At 41.8% G+C, this 15,047-nt stretch overlaps 1 long non-coding RNA gene across 1 annotated transcript; it reads left to right on the top strand.

Annotated features, from left to right (window-relative positions):
* The first annotated feature begins 2,692 nt into the window (after positions 1-2,692).
* On the top strand, positions 2,693-9,928 carry LOC133891476 (uncharacterized). The gene is made up of 3 exons (XR_009904226.1): positions 2,693-2,836; positions 5,784-5,993; positions 9,777-9,928. It is a non-coding gene; the product is annotated as an uncharacterized LOC133891476 (long non-coding RNA).
* The last annotated feature ends 5,119 nt before the right edge of the window (positions 9,929-15,047 follow it).

Below are 15,047 nucleotides of genomic sequence, written 5' to 3'. Positions count from 1 at the left end.
ATTTTTGCCTACTGGTATCAAGATGCTTAAGTCATGGGGAGTTTCTATTTCAATTGTGTTATCTTTTCTAGAAAAGAAAACAGAGTGAACCTATGCTGTCTAACCTAAGCCCCTCTTTCATGTATGAATGCACGATATAGCTGTGCAAGGAGGAGCACGAAATATTTACGGGCACGCCGTGGTTCTGGGAACAGGAGAGTATGCATACCGCGCCCCCGTCTTGCTGACGGCTAGGGTCTTGCTCGATGGAGACGTTAAGGAAGGCTGTCGCTTCGTGCGCTTGGCTACGTGCCGTCTGTACATGGATTGGGATGTAAATAGAAAGTAAATTTTATAGAATAAAATGTATGATGACACATATACTTGATCTCTCTTCTCTTCGGTTTAGATATTAGATGATGGAGTATTCTATTTAACATATCAACAGTACTCCGAGCAAAAAAAAGTTTCCAAATCCGAACAACCCTCAATCACCTTCCTCCTGTCTGCACACCCTTCCCCTACCGCCTCTCACTGCCATTATGGTTGTGGTTTGACTTTTGACTTTTGAGGCTACACACGTCGAGAGGGCGGCATCAGACAAGCTAGTAAATATTTTCTGCTCGTATTTGGCCTGTCAAACACAATTATTGATGGATCTTTTGCCTTTCCACCGTTCGGCCTGTCCATGACATCTTTCATGGGCTTTTCTCTCTTTTCCTTTTGTGTGTTTGTCATGGCCAGCCCAAGTCTCGGAATAAACCTGCGACATTGTGTGTGTATGGCTGTATGCAATTTGTTTCGCAACAAACACATACTCAACGCTGGTGTTTATCTAGGAGGATGCCGGATCGACAACAACAAAGCGCTACATGGTAGCAAGAGAGAGGGGGAGGCAGCTGCAAAGGCCGACACAACTAGAATAAAAAATGCAAAAAAGAATATGTTTAACCCATTTTCATGAATGTTCTTTTTCTAATGACACATGAATATGTTTGTCACATTTTCATGATTTTCTGCTAGCATGTGTGTCAGGCACTGCACGGCGGCATGGCTGCCGAGATGGAACTCGGCCAGCGAGAGGGCCACTTGTTGGAGGAGCACAGCCACGGGGAGTAGCAGAAACCAGGTGCAGACATGGCTCGTCTCTCGTCGCGGTGGCTTGGAGAATTCTTTTTGCTATGTTCAATATGAGAAAACAAAAATGAAATGGATTCAATTTATTTTCATTGAAGGTAGTTGTGTCTACACTCCTTTTTGAAAGGAGTGAACACGAAGAAGTGGATCCAACACACCTTATATTCATGGTATACGGTGTGTATTTATACGCAGCTGAGTGTGCACTCATGAGCTAAACTAACAATGGCCTAGATCGAATCATACGCCAGTAGCAAAGGACTCGGCCATGATCTGAACTAACACACACTCGACCCTATCAGTAAGACCAGGAGAGCCGTTGAGGTGTTGGACATGTGAGGGGAGGCAGCAGCTATCGCTAACACCCTGCCGCAGGTGATGCGTGGCGCGCGAGCCGATGCACAGACTGTAACAAAAATCCTCGATCGACGTCAGCAATCCCTTAGTCATAACATCAGCGAATTGTGTAAAGTCCCGAGTATTAATATTTAGAAAATTACAAAATTCACTTCTTTTTTATAAAAAATTCTAATTATTTAAGACAACATAAAATCATGAATATATATATATATATACTTGTATGTATATATTCAAATATATTAATTGACTAAGTATTTCAAAGAGCACCAAATTAATTTTTAAATTAATCCTTGCAATAAATTGAGCATATGCATGTTGGTTTAATTGTTTTTATGGTTCTTGAGTGGAGATTTGAATTTGAATCTCTCTCAAATTCAAATCTATTTCTTAGATTCATTTTAACTGAAATTCAATCGAATTCAAATCTTTTGAATTCAAACCTCTCGCAAATACCAAGGCTTCAAGATTAGACCCGTAATCCTAATTCAAATAAAATTATTTGAATTAATGCCAAAGACAAATCCAACTCAATCCAAAATTCAATTTATTCAATTGAATTATCCCTAAAATTGACCTTGCTCAATAATTCAATTATGAATTATTCCAGGCCATTTCCCTTTTTTTCTATAATCAAATTTGATATCCGAGCTCTTTTCAAATCGATTTCAAATTCAAATATTTCTACTTGAATTTATATCAAAACCGAGAATAATCTCTCGACTATTCCTTTACTTCAACTCGTCGATTTCGTATTCGAATGCAAATTCGAATCGTCCGAGATATAAGTTTGAATTTGGTACCACCCTGTACATAGGGCAGAAAGATCAATTCATTTTAAATCTTGATTCAAGTTTGAGTCCCATAAATTAAATCCTTGTTCCAAAATACTATCAAATTCCAATTCAAATTCAAGTTATTCAAGTTGAATTATTCTAAATCTAGTTTTCAGATTTAAATAAGTTCATTTGAATTTGTTATTCAAATCTTTGTCTAACTCTAATCTGTTCTCTCCTCATCTTAGATCTTTCTGCCCCATGTACAGGGCGGCCACTATTCATTGATGGTCACTGTTCATCCTCTTAGAGCTGCCGCCACTTTCTCCTCCGGTTCACATTGCCTCTCTGATCTTTTCACCAGAGCAGCCAAAACCAGCTTCCCCTCCTCCACTCACTTCACCTGCATACACATAAGCCCCCACACAGTAGCATCACAAACACACAACACCCACCCACATCACAAGCGTAGCAGTAGCAGCAGCGGCGGCATCGACGCCATCTTCTGCTCCTCTCCGCACCCCTGCTCCCTCGCCGACCAGCCAAGGCATCTATCTCAGGCCAGCCCACCACGAAATCCGTCCTCGGTGCGCTCCTATGCTCCCTTCTTCCCTCCTCCTCTCTCTCCCTACCCTGCTGAGCCGCCATCCCGACAGCACAAGGCTGCGGTGGCAATGGCCCGTGTTGCTGGTCTGCATCGCCGTGCCACCCTCGCTCCGCTGGTTTGTGTGACTGGCTTGTGCCGCTGTCCCCTGCGCTACAGCCGTGCGCATTGCCATTGTGCGCGCCTCGCTGCCGACGTGTGCGTGTCACCGTCGCGCCACACCGCGCTGCTAGCCGCCCGGCCGAGGCCGCACTAAGGTGCGCCACGCCGCTAGCACGCGCGCCTCCTGTGCGCACAGTCGCGCCGCAAAGTTGGTCCACCCGCGCTGCACCACCGCACAGCCCCGCGTCACGCCGCTTGCGCACGCTATCCTGAGAGCTGCCGACGTGCACCGTCTTGCGCGTGTCGCCGCTTGCCTGTGTGCCGACCCGATCTCCGCGCTGCCGTGTCGACCCCTCGCGCTGTGGCCTCTTGCGCTGCCAACGTCAATGCAGCTCGGCTAGCCAGCCCTGCGTGCGCGTGCCGAGCTCCTCGCTTCGGTCTTCTCTGCCACACCCTACTCCCTGTGCCGTTGGCCGCCCGACTGGGGAAAAATGCCACCGCCGAGCTCCTTGCCCCAGCCAACGCCCCCCTCTCCCAATACGCCTCTCTCCCTCTTCCTGGCGCTCTGCTTTGGCTCCTCTCTCTCGGTCTCTCTCTCTCCCTCCGAGCCGCACACACAGAGCGACCCCTCCCTTATCTTCTGTAGGGGTGAAAACGGCTCGCATAGTTTCTGGCCGATCCGGTCGAAATCAGAAACAAATAGTTTTTTTGAAATTGGTATTGAATATTTTCGGCTAAAAATTGACATCTGATATTTTTTTTTTCAAAATCGGCATCGGAATCGGCATAGCAGTTTTTGACATAATCGGCATTGGCATTGGATATCTAGACTACCTGAGTTCAGATATTATCCAATACCGAGGACTCAAATAACATTCTAATGCTAAAAAAATTCAAATATTATTGAAATAATCATAAAAAATTCTAAAAATAGATATATGTTGTAGAGGATCTTATAATCTAGCTTTAAAAAAATTGAACTCCAAATATGATCTGTACAATGATTTGTCTTTTTTTGCTTCTCATTGTACATATTATGTATTTTATCTGAAATGTTTTTATGACTAAATCATAGTATCCTCTACATAACTAAAATTGTTCAGAATTTTTCATGATAATTTTGATAGTATTTTGAATTTTGAGAGGAAAAGAATGAAGTATTTTTTATTTTTAAATGTGTCGCCCATTGGTAGGAAAACATCTTTACTTTTTTAAATAGAATTATTCTATCTCAATCGTTAGCCACCATACGGGACGCCGATCAAGGGCATGAACATGGTTGTCTGTTGATTCCCATTCTACCAGACGATGGTGTTGGGGCGCTATCCATACGGCGGTAGGCTCACCTGAAGAAGAAATCTTTCATTTGTGTATATATTATCTTTAGTCTTTTATTAATTTTGTGAGTTTATGATAAACTAAGTTTAAATATGTGTACTAAGTTTAAGTATTTTATGTCTGTGTGAACTTGTATCAAGCATAACGTGTGAGCTTATAAAGTTGTGATGGACTAAGTTATGCTACTTTTATTCAAGTGATCAAGTATATAGACTATATTATCTCAGCTATTATCTAGTAACTTCCTAGTATAAATATACTGTTTATTTTTGTTATGGTCTTACATACAATTTGAGTAGTTTTTCATGTTTCGGTAAATTTTCACCGGTCGCATTTGTTTTCGATCCATATTTGTTTCCAATATTATCCGTGATCATATTTGTATCCGAACTATCCATATTTGAATATGTTTTCGGCAAAAAACATGGTTTCAAATACAGTAGAGCCCTATTCCGACCAATTTCGAGCCATATTCACCCCTAATATCCTAATCTCCTACACGTGGGCTGGCGTGTCCACCATGGACCGCCCTCTGCGCCCGACCTCGTTCGACCGAGCCGCAGACTGAGTCCACCATCTTGGTGCACCATGGACCCCCTCACAAACCTTCCTCTCGTTCACAAATCCATGGATCGAGTCCACCAAAACAGTGCCAGTTTTTTTTTTCAGGATTATCTTTCTGGCAAATTTTCCTATAGCTATAACTCCTCCATTCTAACTCCGATTTTAGCGATTCTTTCGCCAAATTTCTTTAAAATCATAATCTATGTGCCTGCCAAATCTTGTAAGTTTTAGAGTTCGTTTAATTTTGTCATCCGGTAATAATTTTGTCACAGCTTTTACCTTAGGTTTATAATTTGTCTTTTACTAAATAATGTTGAGTTTAGGTATTTCAATATTATAATTAGGTATAAAGTCATCCTTTAATCATGTTCTAGGCTCTAATCATATATTTAATTTCCTAGCTTAATTGTACGATTAACCTCTTAATTAATATTTAATAATAGTTTCTAGACAACTATAGAATTAATCTTTTACTTAATGCTTACGATAGATTGTTAATTCATGCCTTAAGCTATAAGATTAATCTTAGTATAATTAATATAATAAGTTAACTGGTGTAGATGCTAAATAAATAAATATCAGTCATTAAAATATAATAGAATAATTTAACATTAGTAATTAATTAATTAATTATCCTTTTAATAAGTGATAATTAGATTTAAAGAATAGTTAGACCTAGTTAATTAATTACATGCCTGCTTTTGCAATAGCAATAGTTTATAGCTTAATTAGAGTGACAATTAAGAAACACTAGGTAATTAAGAATAAATACTAGATAACCATAAATTAGTGTTGTAGATTAGAATTTTAATCCAACACTTATGCACATATAATCACTTAGAGTTATGCTTATGTATATATGTATATATGTTCACATACATATAGACGTAAGCAACACATACATTTATGTCTGTACATGTGCATAGGGTGTGGGGACGTGTTGCGTTGATGGTCTGGGATAATGGATTTGACATCAGAAGCAGCAGGGTCCCGCAGAGGAGTAGTTCGCGAAAGTAGTGGCAGCAAAACATCGTCAGTGGTACTATTCGTCTGTGTGATGATTGAGGAGGGACGCGGGGAGGCCAAAAGGGAAAGGTGTGTTCGTCAAAAACGACATGACATGAAATAGTAACTTGGTGAGTGGAAAGATTGAAGCACCTGTATGTAACACCCTAATTTTTAGAATTTACAATTTTTTAAAATTTTCTAAGATTATTGAATAGCTTTGCTTGTAGCATAGGTTTAAAACCTATTTTCTTAATCTATAAATCGATATAGGTTATTATTTTGTGCGCATTGCATGCTGAGTTTTATTAGGAGCCATATAAATGCATTAAAGTTCTTTTTTCTTTTTTTTTCTCTTTAGTGTTTTGAGTGAAAAATATTTTTAAAAGGCTTTTACAAAATTCAGTAGTGAATAAGTTAAGGATCTTAATGGTTGGAATTCAAAATCCTTGAATTTATTATCTATTCAATCCTTGATTATACCTGATCATTCTCCAGTTCAATTCAAATATTATCCAAATCCTTGTTTAAAAACAATCTCTCATCTTTCTCAAATTCTACCTAAATCCAAATTCAAATTCCTTATCTACTCCTATTCTTGTTCAACCTTATTTTTTGTTTATTTTAAATTCACTCCAAGCTCAATTCAAATTCAAACCCTATTCAAATTTCTTTGCAAAAGTTTCTTTTCTAAACCCTAGATATACCTAAAGTGTATTTGGGCTCAATCTTGCTCAAGTCCAAACCCTTAGCCAAGTTTTCTAGAAGGCCCAACACAAAGGATCCACAAAATCTGCAAATTTTCGCGAAGTACTGGACAGCCTCAACTTCCCATGAAGTTTCGGAGCTCAAAACGTCCTTAAATGCAAATATTATCAAAACAAAAGTTGTAGGTCTCGTCGAGAGCTTCGATTTGAACCTATGGAAATCCCATTTTGGATAATTGAGCAAGGAGTTATGACCCCCGAAATCAGTACTGCGCAGATAAGTCCGAGTTCAAACAGTTTATCTTGTGGTGCATTTTTGAAAATCAAGATGAAGTTTTTAGAAGTTCAAATGAATACCAAATTTGTAGATCTTTTTGAGTACTATAATTTAGTGTCAAGAAACATCCAATTTGAAGTCCGTACGATGGAAATATCATCCTCGAAATAGAGAGCTGCGAAAAAGGAAACCGTAACCGACTCGAACTCGAATCCGATTCGTGTTCGGCTTGGACTCCACCTCAGCCAGCCGCCCCTAGCCCTATAAATATGAGTTACACGCCCTCTCTTACCCCTATTCCATGCCACCAAACCTTAGAAGTCGCCGCTGCCCTGTCCGTGCGCCGCCGTTCGCCGGAGTCGCCGTCGCCGCCGCCCGTGATGCACTACCTCGTCGTCTTCTCCGTGAATCCTCCTTCCTCGACCATCAAAGCAAGGTGAGTACCCCTTCTTCTCCTCCCTTACTACTATTGTAGCATCATACTAAGTCCCTAGCCAAACTCTAGCCCCGACCAAAACCCGATCTACACCACCACGGTCGTCATCGTCGTGGACAGCCGCGCTGTAGCGGATTGGCATCGATGTTCCCGACCGACCAGAGGTCAAATAACCAAGACCTTTCACCAGTGCATGTCCCATGATGTTCCCCACACCCTCAGCAACCAGGTCGGCCAATAGAGCAGCAAAACCGTCGTAATCAAGGTCGACATACCCGCTATCCGGTTTCTGGGCGCGTTCTGCGCGAGCACCGGATTTGCATTCGCGTTCCCCATCAATCCGAAAGCTGTATGGATGCACCAACCGCATCACGGCATGTCCCATAGAGTCTTCTACGTGACCCTAGGAGTCCATCCCCATTTGTGCAGTGATACGACCAGGACACCATTGCCAACCACAACATATTACAGCCATCACCCGCCTCATCTATGCTGATCGTTCTTCTCAGTGGATGATTTACCCAAAATTATGCCGTAGCATTGTGTTCTCGGTATATATGAACATCTCTGTTCAAACGGTTTCTCAAATTTCATAGCCAATCTCTGGGAACGCGAGCGTCTTCGTTCCTGCATCTGTTCGCGGTCACCACCAAACCTAGAAGCAGTCATCGTTGTTTTGCCGCTACCTCGGATGACCCTTCCCAAAACCAACCATACTGCTGAGTTAGTCTTTCCGTGTTCTACGCTATGCTTCCCTCGTTTCACTGAAACACCACTGAAGCCCGACATCAATGTCTGTGGCCATGCGCCCGATCGCCATCTCCGACGAAACCCGAACCACCACCACTACATAGAGTCACCAGTAGTATCCTTAACCTAGAAGCACAACCTTCGGCCTTTTTGATCCATCATAGGTGGTCGCGACTAGATTTTAGCGTATCCCTTCTTTAATCCAAGATGTTACTTGCATAGTATGCCAAGTTAGCGCCACATCATTCTCCTTAGCCTAGTCAGCGAAGTCTGGTCTGCTCTACATTTCTTGAATCTTGTGCAATAATATTGTCAAGCCTAACACAGTGATTGTGCAATAAAGCCTTTCCCATAGGAAGATAGTTTTAGAATATCAGTATTTTCTTTTTAGTCTAATATATCTTCCGAAAGCCCGTTCTCTTTTCATCTTAACTCCGATTTAGCCGATTCTTACGTCTAAATGTTTCTAAAATCTTACCTATCCAACCATAGTATTTTTAAAGTGTTTTAATGATGTTTGGTATGGTGTTCTTAGTGTTTGCTTTGTGTTATTTGTCGGTAGTTCTCGCGATTAGTCAATAACGTTCTGGAGCAGATCAAGGGACTTCAAGACCAAGATTTCGATAACACTGAGCAGCATTGGGAAAAAGGCAAGTGTCCTTGATCATCTTGAACATATATTTTTAAATATTTTATTTTACAAAATTGCATGCAGTGTCTATCAATATGACGGGTAGTCACCTATGTTAGGATTTTCCTTAGATTTTTCCTTATCATATCTTGAAACCTAGATGGTTTATGGTCAGGTGTCTTTGTGGAGTAGATTTCTTAGCCATGCTATTGGGATACTAGGAAGTGTCATAATCTTGACTAATGAACATATGCAACAATGATGGTTAATTTGTTAATGGTGTAGCAACATGAAACCTTAGGCCTTGAGCAAAGTGGTTTTGATGTTGATTTAGTGTTTGCTCAAGTAACCTAAGTAAAGACCTGTTCGTGGAGCGACAACCTAAGAAGTAACGTACCAACCACGAGTCTGATATGGGTAAGGCGTGACATACTAGTTAGAGTCTATCCAGTGTGTGTGGTGTTAGAACAAAAGGGGGCTTTTGGGTAGGAGTTTAACTTGCGTAAATCCTGGAGGTGAAACCTAGTGGGCAGACGCATACTGGATTAGTCTCTGGTTAGTGGAAAATGTCATTCGGTGATTTCTTGGCGGCACACCACTGACGTGTGTTAAGTGTCTTGCAAACACAGTAACATGGAATTCACTGACTTGTGGGGAAAGCTGGACAACCTCTGCAGAGTGTAAAAACTGTTATAACAGCCGTACTCATGGTTATGAGAGACTTGGATCCTCATATGATTAGTTGGTTATGGAATGAGAATGGTTATGGGTTGTGGTTATGGGTTTGATTGTGGTTATGGTTCCGGTACAGGGAGTACTAGATGGTTGTGGTTTTGATTGTAGTACAGAGAGTACTAGACGGTTGTGGTATGCAAGGTGGGGAGCCTTGTATGCTGGGTGTTGGACTGTATGTGTTACATTCACTTAATAATTATTTAATGCTTTTTTAGTTCAAATATGTTTTCATTACTCACATTTACGCAAATATACCATGTGTTAGCCTATTCTTGATATAAACCTGTATATCATTATTTTTTCCACACTTGCTGAGCGCGTCATGTGCTCATACTTACTATTTTTCCTATACCATACGACATGTGTGTTGCTGCTCAGTGAGTGAAGATGTTGAAGACTATCAAGACGAGGTTGCGATGTTCTAGGCGCGTGTCTTCCAGTCAATTGCCTGTGGTGTTGTTAGGTACCAGTGCTTCTGTTCCACTGCAGATATCTTCATAGAAGACAATATATGTCAATTGCTGTAAGAGTTTAACGTTTATTTAATAAAAGTATTATTTTTGTTACTTTATCTGTGATGTCTTTATGTGTGTTGAACATCCTAGGCACACATAAGCCGCATCTGGTTTTGGCCGTTAAAACCGGGTGTGACACTGTATCTGCAGTGCTCGAAAGGATTCCCAAGAAACATGCACTTCGCAGATCGAGGCGCAAGTTTATGGGCAGCAGTTGCAGAAGGATTTGGGTAGCAAAGGCATCCGAACACACGGAGGTGATCGTAGGCTAGTGGAGAGCTAAAGAGATATTCATATGGAGTAGAGGGAGCAATGGCCTGACACTAATGCCAATTTAGAAGATAGGTGGATGTGGAAAGTGACTCAGCGTAGAAAGAAGATGGCATATGCGCTTGGAAGAGAAGAACGTGAACATCGTCATTCAATGTCCAAAGATTGCATTCGGCTTTGCCATTTTGTTGGGAAGTTGTAGCATCTAGGCTCATAGATAAGTAGTAAGTGTTTTGATGATTAACAACAACTATATCATTGTGACTAACAAATTTATTTTGAAGGGTATAAAAAAATTTAGTTCATAATGATGATTGAGTATTCTTGGTCTCTAAGGCAATTATATGGATGATCAAAGGAGATGTGCATCGAGATTATGGATCTTATAGTTCTAAGTGTCACAAGGGAGAGGAAGGACACTTAGAGTAATATATGTCTTCTTTCTTAGTCTTTTTGACCGTACTATAAGGAGGGGCTAAGAGTAGTAGCTTAACCTAGATGAGTCTAGACTTAGTTTGATGTACACTTGTGAATCTCTAGTACTAGGTAGCTCATAGAAGTCTATGGTTGAGATGTCGTGAAGTTAGAGCTCAAGAAAAGATTGAATTTGATGAGCTCAGTGAAGTTAGCCTCACCGAATAGTCCGATGATGTGACTCTAATTCTCACCGGAGCTTTTCTCTTGGTTCAGACAGAAAACAAATGAGAAGACTGGATGGTTCGATGGTTAACTTGCAGGTATCACCAGAACCTTTTCTTGGTGACACGTGTCCTGAATTTTTTGAAGTGCTGCACCAGATGGTCCGGTGTTACCCCCGTGAGGGCACTAGAGCTTTTTCAGCTGAAGTAATTTTCTAGGTGAAATTAAAATTGAACTCACTGGATTATCCGGTGATGGAAATATGGGAGCACTAGAGCATTTCTTGCAGAAAAGAATTTTTTAGTTCTAGAAGAAGCTACACTCACTGGATGGTGTGGTGAATACAAAGAGAAATCACCAGACTAATTTTTGCAAAGAAGATTGCAATGGGTAGTCTGACTTGGTTCTTCTGATTGGATGGTCTGGTGATGAACTAAGTCGCACCAGATGAATCCACCAGATCATTTTTCAACAGTAATGGCTAATGACAGCTGCCACAGTGGGGCTCTAAAGTTTGTACTCACCGGATTGTCTGGTGATTATAAGGAAATACTCATCGGATCATCCGGTGTTAACAGAAAAAGTGAAAAGTTAGGCAACAACTAAATTTGGATCTTTAGCCTATAAATACCCCCTTACTTGGTTTCAGTTGGCTTATACACTATGTGTGTCATCAAGAAGCAAGAGAGTACACTTGAGTAAATTCCAAAGTTCTTCATTGAAGGTTAAGGACATCTTTAGTGCTTGGAGAATAGCAACTGTGCATCTAGCTGTAGTCTAGGTTTGATCTTGATCAAGTGAAGTTATTGACTTGTTACTCTTGGTGGTTGGCAACACCTAGCCAGTCTTTGGTGGTTATAAGTGTCTCGGTGAGCTCTTGGAGTTCTTGTGAGAGCCCCGGGAATAGCTATGTGCTTGGTTTGATGCTCACTAATCTGGAGATGGAGAAGCGGCAATCATGAGTGAGCACTTGAGACTTCGTGACTCAAGGGGAAGCGATATCCTTTGTGGTTGCTCCAACGAGGACTAGAGGGAAGTGCCAACTCCTCGATACATCAAGAAAAAATTGATGTTCTCTTGTCCATCTTCTTATTTTTCCATATTTATATTTGAGTTTTTTACTTACTTGCAAGCTTTATTTTTCTGCATTTACTTTGTGTTTTAGCTTGCTTGTTTTCATACTTTCACCTAGTTTGATCGTGTAGTCATATTTCAATTTATCTAGGATAAGGTTGCTACTTGTTCTAGAATTCTGTAGGAGTAAATTTTTAATAGCCCAATTCACCCACCTCTGGGACCATTTGATCATTTCAAAAGTATAATGACAAGAAAGTTGAAGAATAATGACATGTTTTTTTTTAGGAAGGAACGAACAACATCATTATCAAATTCACGCCCGTTGTCAGTATGTATGGAGAAGATTGGACGTTGGAATTGATTTCTGACATAGTTGTGGAATGAAAGCAAGGTGGACAAAACGTCTAATTTTTGTCATAGGGGGAAAGTCCAAGTATAATGGGAGTAATCATCCAATAGAATAAGGTAGAATTTGAAGCCTGAAACACTTAAGACTGGAGATGTCCAAACATCCACATACAACAATTCAAAAGGGAAAGAACTAACTGAAGAGGAATTATGAAATGGTAGATGCTTATGTTATCCCAGCTAGCAAGCTAGACTTATTACAAGAGAATTTAGATTGATCTAAACTGCTGGAAAGAGAAGCTCGTCTGTGGTGTCCAAGCCTATGGTGCCAAATATCGGCAAAGAGTGCGACAACATGGAGACCATGAGAGCGCTAGAGGGATGATGTGTGAAGTGGGTAGAGGTCGTCGGTGCTGTCATAGCGGACAACCACCTGACGCGTCCGAAAAACGGCTAGGTTCAAATTAAATGGAAACATGATTGTCGCGGGTTAATGCACGGACAAAGATGAGATTCTTAATGAGAGAGGGGGAGTAAAGAACATTCTTGAGTAGAAGAGGGGATGAATTTGTCTGTAGAGTAGCAGTGCTAGTATGAGTGACTGGCAAGTGTGCACCGTTGCCGACAATGACGGAGGAGCGAGAGGGAGAAGTGGAGAGGGACTGAAAGATACCAGGTTTTGAAGCCATGTGGGACGATGCTCTGGAGTTGAGGAACCAGTCGATCGAGCTCACGGATGCATTGGAGAAGGTAGAGCCGTGTAGGGCGGCTAGGAGCGACGACTGGTCTCAACTTGGCGGAGCTAAATACTGGGACGGAGCTAGGGTGCTAATAGTCGGGGGCATCGGTGTGGATGCCAACATGGCTTGATTGGGAGGCACAGATGGCCATGGACCGAGGAGTCCGGTGCTTGGCCCACGCCATGGCATTGGCCAGGTCTGAACCATACCGGGTTAAACGCTGACAGCAAAAGCGATGGAGGCGACGTCAATGTGGACGATGATTGGCCATTAGAGACGCCCTTGGACTTCTTCTTTTTAGTTTTGCCAGAAGACTTGCCCCCATCCGAGCGAGAGCCCTCCTGTGGCGCAACCTTAGAAGGAGCACGACCAATGAACATGGTGTGAGCAACCAACTACTTAGCACGGTGTTCCTCCAGCATCAGGAAGGAGCAAGCCTCGAGGAACATCAGGAAGACAGTACGAGACGTTAGATGAGGAATCGCATGGTGGGATCAACGATCGAGCCCACATAAGAGGTTAAGGACAAGGTCCTTCTTAGTGACGGGTGCGCCCAAATCACACAGAGTGTTGGAGAGGGACTTGATCTTGGAGCAGTACACAAGAATGGTCATGTCCCCTGGAATATGGATCGAAACTTTGAGGTGACATATACGGAGCATGCCTCTTTGTTGTCATGGAAGAGAGACTTGATGGCCCGCCAGAGCGAATGCGCCGCGGTGTCGGGGTCGAGGATGATTTGAAGAATTTTGGCGCAGACCGTGGTGTAGAACCAGGAAATGATTGAAAAATCATTTTGAACCTGGTCCGAGTCACCTTGCACTGGCGTCACACTGTCGATGTGATCACCGAGACCGAATTTGCTGAAGACCGCAAAGAACAGCTGGCTCCATGGCCTGTAATTTGACCCATGGAGTCTTTATTTTGATCAGTTGAATCTGGTGGGAGGGGAGAGGTGTGGTTGTGACCTGCGCTGCGAGACCAGTTGGCGAGGAGGAGGCAGAAGAGGTGGTGCTCATGGCAGGGCAAGGAAGAGGTAGCGGATGAGATGAGGATCATGCGGTATCTGATACCATGAAATGAGTGAACACGAAGAAGAGGCGTGTATTCACTATATGCGGTGTGTATTTATACAAGCAGCTGAGTGTGCGCTTGTGAGCTGAACTACCAACGACCTAGACCGAATCATACGCCAGTAGCCAAAGGACTCGGCCATGATCTGAACTAACTAACAGTCAAGCCTATCAGTAAGACCAGGAGAGCCATTGAGGCGTTGGACAGGTGAGGGGAGGCAGCAGCTATCGCTAACACTTTTTTTAAGTTAATAATGAAAAAAGTTTACAGACTCTGCACAAAGGAGCAAAGCACTTAGCCTGGTTCGTTATTACATCGTAGCAGCCTCAAGCTGAACAATTGAATAGGAATTTAAATAAATTAACACAGCCTGGTTCATTATTATATGGCACTCACTTGTACATATATATTGCTTTATATGTTCACATTTATGTCAACCTCCAAAATTATGTGTGGCTAGTAACCTTACCGGGACTTCCCGGTAGATGTTTCGTAACAGCCGAAGCTATTTGAATTTGGATAAATTTTTGTTCAAATTTTGAGATATGAAACTGGCCTACGACCAGTAAGGCAGTAACCGGCCACCTGGAGGTCCTGGTATCTATCTTTCCAAACCGGCATGTTTAACATTTTGGTCTTACTTGTACTCTCTTTGAAACAAAGATTTTCACACAAAATTAAGCTGAAAGACACTAGCAACCAGGTTAAAATCATGGTCACATGCATGGGAGGACGTGTGCGTGTGTTCCGTAATGTTACATGTTATCTCTATTATAGGCGATGTCTTATGACGCACCCACATAAACATGTTTCTATTGTGTATGCAGCATTTGTGTCTACTCTTAAAAGTATCATGAAATGGTATATAGTTAAAATAACATAGCATCATCTCAATAGTCTAGAACACAAATGGATAAAAGAGATAGTCAGGCTGTATATTGCACGATTTATTGACATCCTGGAGTATGCATTCCTTACTGTGTACA

Source organism: Phragmites australis, chromosome 14, assembly GCF_958298935.1.
Source record: "Phragmites australis chromosome 14, lpPhrAust1.1, whole genome shotgun sequence".
Classification (NCBI taxonomy): Eukaryota; Viridiplantae; Streptophyta; class Magnoliopsida; order Poales; family Poaceae; genus Phragmites; species Phragmites australis.
This window is presented reverse-complemented; position numbering and strand designations above follow the sequence as displayed.